The sequence below is a fragment of the Arachis duranensis genome, chromosome 3, assembly GCF_000817695.3.
Source record: "Arachis duranensis cultivar V14167 chromosome 3, aradu.V14167.gnm2.J7QH, whole genome shotgun sequence".
Lineage (NCBI taxonomy): Eukaryota > Viridiplantae > Streptophyta > Magnoliopsida > Fabales > Fabaceae > Arachis > Arachis duranensis.
Genome location: NC_029774.3, coordinates 130,252,571 through 130,260,447, shown reverse-complemented (window position 1 = coordinate 130,260,447; position 7,877 = coordinate 130,252,571).

Here is a 7,877-nt window from a genome sequence, read left to right as displayed (position 1 = left end):
ATAAAAAAATATAACATTAATATTAATGATTATATTTTTAATATGGTTTATATTATTTCACTCAACCATATCATAAAAAGATCATTTATACTATTAAAAAAAATCTATAGGTAATATACTACATATGTTTTATTATAGGTGAAAATTTAAGTACAGTCAACTTCACGTGAAGTTGATAATTAAGAGCCGTTAGATAAAATTTTAGTCAAATCAATTAAATGATCTAACCATTATCAGTTATCAACTTCACGTGAAGTCGACTGTAAAAAAAATTGTGAAGTGAATCTCATGTAGGTAATTTTACCTAGCTAATATTTGACTCTTTTTTTTTTCCTATATCTTATTTGTCGAACAAGAGGGATTCCTATACTTTATATATATATTTGAAAGGAGAGAGTAGACCTTCAATGCTGTGTTTTGGGGAATGATTCTTGATTCTTTGAGGAGCGGTAAACTATTTTTTGATCTGAAGGATTTTGTCATTTGCATGGGGTCTGAGTTTTTAATATATAGCGTGCTTTGTTAGTATCTTTATCATAGGAGGTGTTTGAAGAGAGTAAACGTGTCTGCCCAAAACTAAAAAATTCTTCAAGTTAATAAATGTTTAGATAGCGTAGAATTATATTTTTCGAATTTAGGGTATTTAGACATTTTGTAACACAGTGAGAGTACCCAATTTAATTTTTAAATTTATAAAACTATTCATCCTTAAAATTTAAGTTAATCAAGAGAAAATAACATTAATGGTTATATTTCTAACATTTTTTTTAAACAAGAGTCTCTCCTCTTTTTGGTTTATTTAATTTTTAGCATAAATTTTTTTTTCTTTTATCTATCTTATACTATTTTTATTTTTGAAAGTTATCAAATATTAAACTTTTAACCTTTCTATATTATGTCATAAAATTACTCCTTTCAAAAATTTAAATTTATAAAAAAAAATATTAATAGTTATATACGTTTAATTGACTTCCCCTGCCGGGGTGAGGGAAACTTGTTTATTGGCATTATTCGAATTCCGCCTTGGTTATTTTTATATCGGATCACTCTCTGATCTGTCAGATTTAAAATGGTGAATTCTACCCAACCTCCTCTAAAATAACATGTAAGTTACCCTTCATCATGTGTTACATTTTAATTGGTCAGTATCTTAACCATAGTTAGATTATTTTATAATTTTCATTGCCTGTTTTTCCCGTCATCGCTATCTCCAGTCGTCTTCACTCTATCCTTCTTTTTGCCGTGGATCACTTCTTACCAACATAATTAATGGTTAGTTTAGTTATTAAATTTTTTCATTAAAAAATATATTTTTATTTAATTACATGATGGAATATATATTGATAGGTAAAATATAATATAATAAAATAAATCTATTTAGAATACTTAAAAGTATAATTAAAATCATGAACATATAAATATAATAATAAATTTGTATTCTAAACAAGTAAACATATTTGTTTATCATACATAAATTATTTAAAAATAAATTATTATTAAAATTAATAATACAAATTTAAAATGATAAAATCCAATTTTTTACCGTATTCTTTTTATAGTATTTTTATTCTTTTAATTTTTAATTTATTAGTATTTTATTATTTAATTAATAATTAAAAAAATATTTTTATGAAAAATTATTTTTTGTATATATATAAATATTTAAGAGATAGAGAAAAAATACATGCCTAAAATAAATAAAACAGATAAAATGGGAGTACTCATGAGAAATAATGAATTATTTTTGTCGTTTTATTTATTTTAGACATACTCACGAGAAATAAAGAATTATTTTTATCTGTTTTATTTATTTTAGACATGTATTTCATATTTATATCTTAAATATCTATACAATTTGCTTTTGTAGTTAAAATTTTTAATATTAACTATTTTTTATTTAAAATGTCATTTTTACATTATTTTTTAAACTGTTATATTGGTCTCTTCTTTAAGATAATACAAAGAGTAAAGTATCGTTTTTGTCCCCAACGTTTGGGGTAAATCCTATTTGTGTCCCTAACGTTTAAATCGTCCTATTTATATCCCTAACGTTTATAAAAGTGATTCAATGTTACCCTGCCCTCAATTACACATCATGAACGTTTTAGTTTGAATTTTAAAAATCTCTTATTGAAGTTAGAATACAAATGTCTGGGATAGAATCGATAATCCACTCCGAAAAATAGCTCATCAAAAGTTGAAACTAATTCTTACAACATTTACATAATTCACTTTTCTAGGGACATAATTGAATCTAAACACAAATAGTGGGTATAATATTAAAATCGAACACATCCAAGTGAGACCTATTTGAGAATGAATACATCCAAGTGAGAATAATTGAGAAATATAATCTGATTTGTTAGTATAATTTATAGTAGGATAACATTGAATCACTTTTATAAACGTTAAGGATACAAATAGGACGATTTAAACGTTAGGGACACAAATAGGACTTATCCCAAACGTTGGGGACAAAAACGATACTTTACTCTAATACAAAAAATGATTTCTCATGAAAATAATTTGTTTAATTATTAATTAAATAATAAAGTACTAATAAATTAAAAATTAAAAGAATAAAATACTATAAAAAAATATTTGTGAGAAAGTCAAATTTTATCATTTTAAATTTGTGTTATTAATTTTAACAGTTTATTTATTTTTTTAAATAATTCATGTATGATAAAAGAAATGTTTACTTGTTTAGAGTACAAATTTTATTATTTTATTTGTATATTTCTGATTTTAATTATATTTTTAAATACTCTAAATAGATTTATTTTATTATATTATATTTTACATATGAATATATGTTCCATCATGTAATTAAATAAAGATATATTTTTTAATGACAAAATTTAATAACCAAACTAATCATTCTAGGACAAAAAGAGGGATTGAGTGAGAGGACCAGGAGATGACGTTCGCACTGGCCATGTTGGGAAGGACGACAAAGTTACGGAAGAAGGAAATTCAACGACGTCGTTAAAGATGATACACTGAAGAAAGAGAAGAATTTGCGTAATAGAGCACTGAAGAAAGAGAAGAAATTGCGTAATAAAACAGTAGATGACGACTGTCGTTTTTTGTCACAAACGTCGACGACATGCTTGGAAGGATTTGAAGCTACATGATGAAAAAAGAATGGAGGAGTTGGAAGGATGCTTCAACGGGAATGGAGTTTTTGATAATTATACTATTACCCATGTCAAGTAGTAATTATAAAATAATTTAACCATGGTTAAGATAATGACCAATTAGAGTGTAACACATCATGAAGGGTAACTTACATGTTATTTTAGAGGGGTCGGATAGAATTCACCATTTAAAATATAATAAAAAATTTTAAATAAATTAGCCTATTATTATATTCATGCATAATAATAGTGGTATCGTATTACAAAATTAAATCATGTGCATAAGTTTGCATGTGTATACATGCAAGTTTGTTTACCCCTTATATAGTGCCATAGCATAAACCCCACTCCCACTTCTCTCTCTTCATCGCAGACAAGATTCAACTTCCAACAATTAATGAAAAATGTCGTTGAATTTGATATGGAATTTGGTTTTGCGAGTAGATATATTCTTGTGCTTGATTCCTGAACTTTCTTAATTTGTGTGTCTATGATGAGGCAATCCCAACGAAAAATAATAATGAATAATAGAGTATACGCCGGTAATATTAAAAAGCTATATTGTTTTCACTTTTACAATGCTTTTCAAATATCACCAAAATTATATATTCACTATATGTGCTACATACTATATAATAATAGCCAAACATGGACCTTATAAATATTTATTGCCATCTTACATAATTTTTCTTATTCTATGTACCGGTGAACGAACATATTATTAATGAGTGCCGTGTTAGAGTTTTAATTATGGGCATTATCTCAAAGTCTCATATCTAAAAATGAAAGAAAAGACTGAGTGTGAAAAATAATGTTAATCTTAGTATAGAAAACAGCATATATCTTCAAATATGTCACTTCCGGGTAAAAAGTTTTGTTTCGTTCAATTCATGTTATCATCCATATTATTAATGTGTCATGATTAAATGAAATACAGTAAAAATTATTATTATTTTAAAATACTAAAAAAAAACTCCACCCTTCCTCGTCTTATTTTCTTGAGAAAAATTAACATTTCAATTTTTCCAGTAATTTTAAATTTGGCAAAATAATGAAATATCGTGTAATACATATGTACGAGGCAAACATTATTCAAGTAAATTCAAATAAAATGATACGACATTCAAACAGAGTCATACATTGAAACAAAGAGATCAGGAAATATAGTTTATGAATGGTTGAAGAGATAAAAAGTTGACTAGATATTTTCCTCGTTTAAGTTGACATGTAATTGTTATTTCATTTGGCTGTGGATATACACTTGACACGTTTTGATCTTCAATAGTCAATAGTCAATGCATGATATACATTGTATCGGGCACCATCAATTACTTTCATATCATGGTTGATTTAAATATATAATCAATTAATAAATATATTCTTTATTTTACTAATAAAATATAATTAAATCAAGTTTAACACACAAAGGTATGCTTAGTTTTGTTATAAGATCCGATCTTAAGTAAAAACCTAGCAAATCCTATAATAAATAATTATTATATAATATTTATTTTAAAAATATTAATATTATAATTAGGAGTAAATGTACAATTTGATATTTGAAATTTAAATCGTGCATCAATTAAATTCTCGAATTTTATAAATGACCAACTACTTCTAAGGGTGTCAAAAATTTTTAGAAAGCGGGCATTCTTGCGGGGACCGCCCCAAATGGGATTCTAATGGTAAAATTTTTTTTCGTAGAAATGAGATGAGGAACGAAATTCTTCCAAAACAGGCGCGGGAATCCAAGCGGAAATCCCCATCCCATCCCCAATAATTCTATGAATTTTTGAACTTATTTAATAATCCCTTATTTTATTTTTAATACAGGATTTTTTTAATAATTTCACTTATTAAAAAATTCTAACTTTATTGTTCAATATTTTATTTTATAAACTATGATTTGCTATGTTATATTTCTGGACTTATAATCTTGGATAATATATGTTTGTATGTTTATAATAATATTTTATAGTTTATTTTTTTATATTTTTATTATAATTTCCATATGAATATTAAACATAGAAAAATGGAAAATAGGACCTCGTGGGAAACGCAAAAAATGCAGAGAACGAATATGGGAACAATTATTCTTTTATAGCGAAAAATGGGGTGAAAACGGGGATTAATTCTGGGAGTGGAAACGGGAGCAGGGAGACATCTCCCGCCCCATCATCACTTCTCTTTTATTCTCTGTCTTCTTTTCTCTTGTTTGTCTTTTGAATGTCAATTACTACCATTAATTTTTCCAAAAAAAAAAAAAACACAAAGAAATCTTCTCACAAATGGTTTGTTTTTCTATGCATTTGGATCTGGTGAATAATTTGGGAATAATTGCTAAGTATGGGACGGAGAAATTCATGAAGATGCTGGAGGCTAGTATTAATGTCAGTATGATTAAACAGTTTGGTGTTAAATTTTACTTTGCTTGCTTGGTTGTCAAGAAAATAATTGTGACAACTAAGCATAACAATGATGAAGAGTACATTTGGTAATCGTAGATTAGTGAATTATTTACTATGACCAGTGATATCAGGTAGGAGCAACTTGGAAGAGGAACTAAATGGTCTCTCTTTCGCAAGGAAGATCAGGTAAAGAATAACAGATTTAATTTGTGTATGAATTTATTTAAAAAATACAGTGAAATTATATCAATTTGAATTATTGTGTTTGCTTAGTTTTTAGACTTTAAAAAAAACTTTTATAATATTTTAAATTTTTTAATTAAAAATTGATTTAATTTGAGCTTGTAATAAAAAATAATGACCAAGTAATTGGTATTATTTTTTGTTTTAACAGCCAAAATACTTAGAGAAACGGAGGATTAAGAATTTGTAAAAAAATACTCAAAATTTATTTGGTATTTTATTTATCTTTGGATTGAAAAGATCATTAAAAAAGAGACTGGTAACGATGAAGATGATGAACCAAAAGAAGGAGGAGGAAGATAATGTTGAGAAAATTGATGAAAAAAAGGAAAAAAATTTCAAAAAGGATGAAGATTAATGAAGTTTCTCATACAACAGATAAATAAAAAGATGAACAGGAAAAAAAAGACAAAGAACAAAAGAAAAAAAAATGATGAAAATTAAGGACAAGAGAGAATTAGAATTTTATAATTTAAAATGGACTCATTTAAATATTAAAAAACAAATTTTGAGACCAATTTAAATACATTAATATACAATTAGAATATTAAATTAGCGCTTAACAGTACACATCAATTCCGTTAAGATGGTAGTTTACTTAAAGATGAAGAGACGTTGTTGACTTGTTGGTTATTTACAAAATCAAAAATTTAATTGATGCACAGTTTAAATTTTAAAAAGCAAATTAAGCATTTACTCTTATAATCAATAATAATGTGTATTCCAAAAGTATCATCAATGTTAAAATATAAAAAATATATAAAATAGTATATGTATTTATATATAAATATATAATAATTAATTTAAAAATTAATTTTTTTATTATACATAATATTTTTAGAAAATTAAATAGCTAAATATCGGCTTATAAAATTAACTAGTAAGAAAAAGTTCATATAAGAAAAAGTAAAATTGTTTTTTTTTTTGGACGAAATATGAATTCAAATTATCATGAGAAATATTCAAAATCAATGAAAAGAAATATTTAAAGTCTAAAAAAAATCTAAAACCAAATGAAAACAAATATCTAAAATTATTGTAAAATGAAGATCCAAAATCTAATAAAAAAATTTTAAAATATAACAAAAGAAAACATCCAAAATCTAATAAATACGAGATATCCAAAATCATTTTAAAAAAATTCAAATCTATCAAAACGACACATAAAAAAATATTGGAAAAATTTTTTTCGAAAACTAACCAAAGAAATTAAACATCCAAAACTATTAAAAATCATGCAAAACCTAAAAAGAGGAACCATCCAAAATATAAAAAAAAAGAAACATTTAAAACATAAAAAAACAAAGTCAAAACCTAAAAGAAAGAAATATCCCAAATATAGAAAAACCGTGTGTGGCGGCTGGTGCGCGGGTTATGGGCGGCGCGACAAAAACAACGCGCAATGGACTGGCGATGCTCCGCCAGCATGCGACGGATGGTGATGAGCGGGGCAGCATGCGACGAACGGTGATGAACGGCGTAACGGCGCGGATTTGGCAAATATTGGGAGTACATTTTTTAAAATTTAAATACTGGGAACGCATTTTTTAAAATTTAAAAATTGGCTCAAATTGATTGCACTTTTAGATCTGGTTTGGATAAACTGCTCAATTAAGTTCTTTTTTTAAAAAAATAACTTAAACAATAAATGCTTATATTAAAAGTATCTTATAAATAAATTATTTTGTCTTTAATTTTTTAGTTCTAAAAGTGTTTATTTTAAAAGAAATGTAATCAAAAGTTTTTATTACGAAAGAAATTATTTTTTTTTAATTTCTCTATAAGCACTTAAATAATTTTTTTAAAAGCTATAATTTGGTTTTGAAAATTGCACCAAACATTAATACTATTATTTTTTATAAGTCAAAAATTCAAAAAAAATAATTTTTAAAGCTTCCAAAGAGGCACTTAGTTGGTTACCTATATATATATCTGGTTTGATGTAAAAAAAATTTCTCCCTTCTGCAGTTGGGCTTGTTTCATGAACTGTTTCAGTGTTTCTGGTCCAAGTCTATTCATATTCTAAAGAAAGCAAAACTGAACTATTCTGGAAAAGGAAAGAAAAAAGAAAACACACACTGAATTC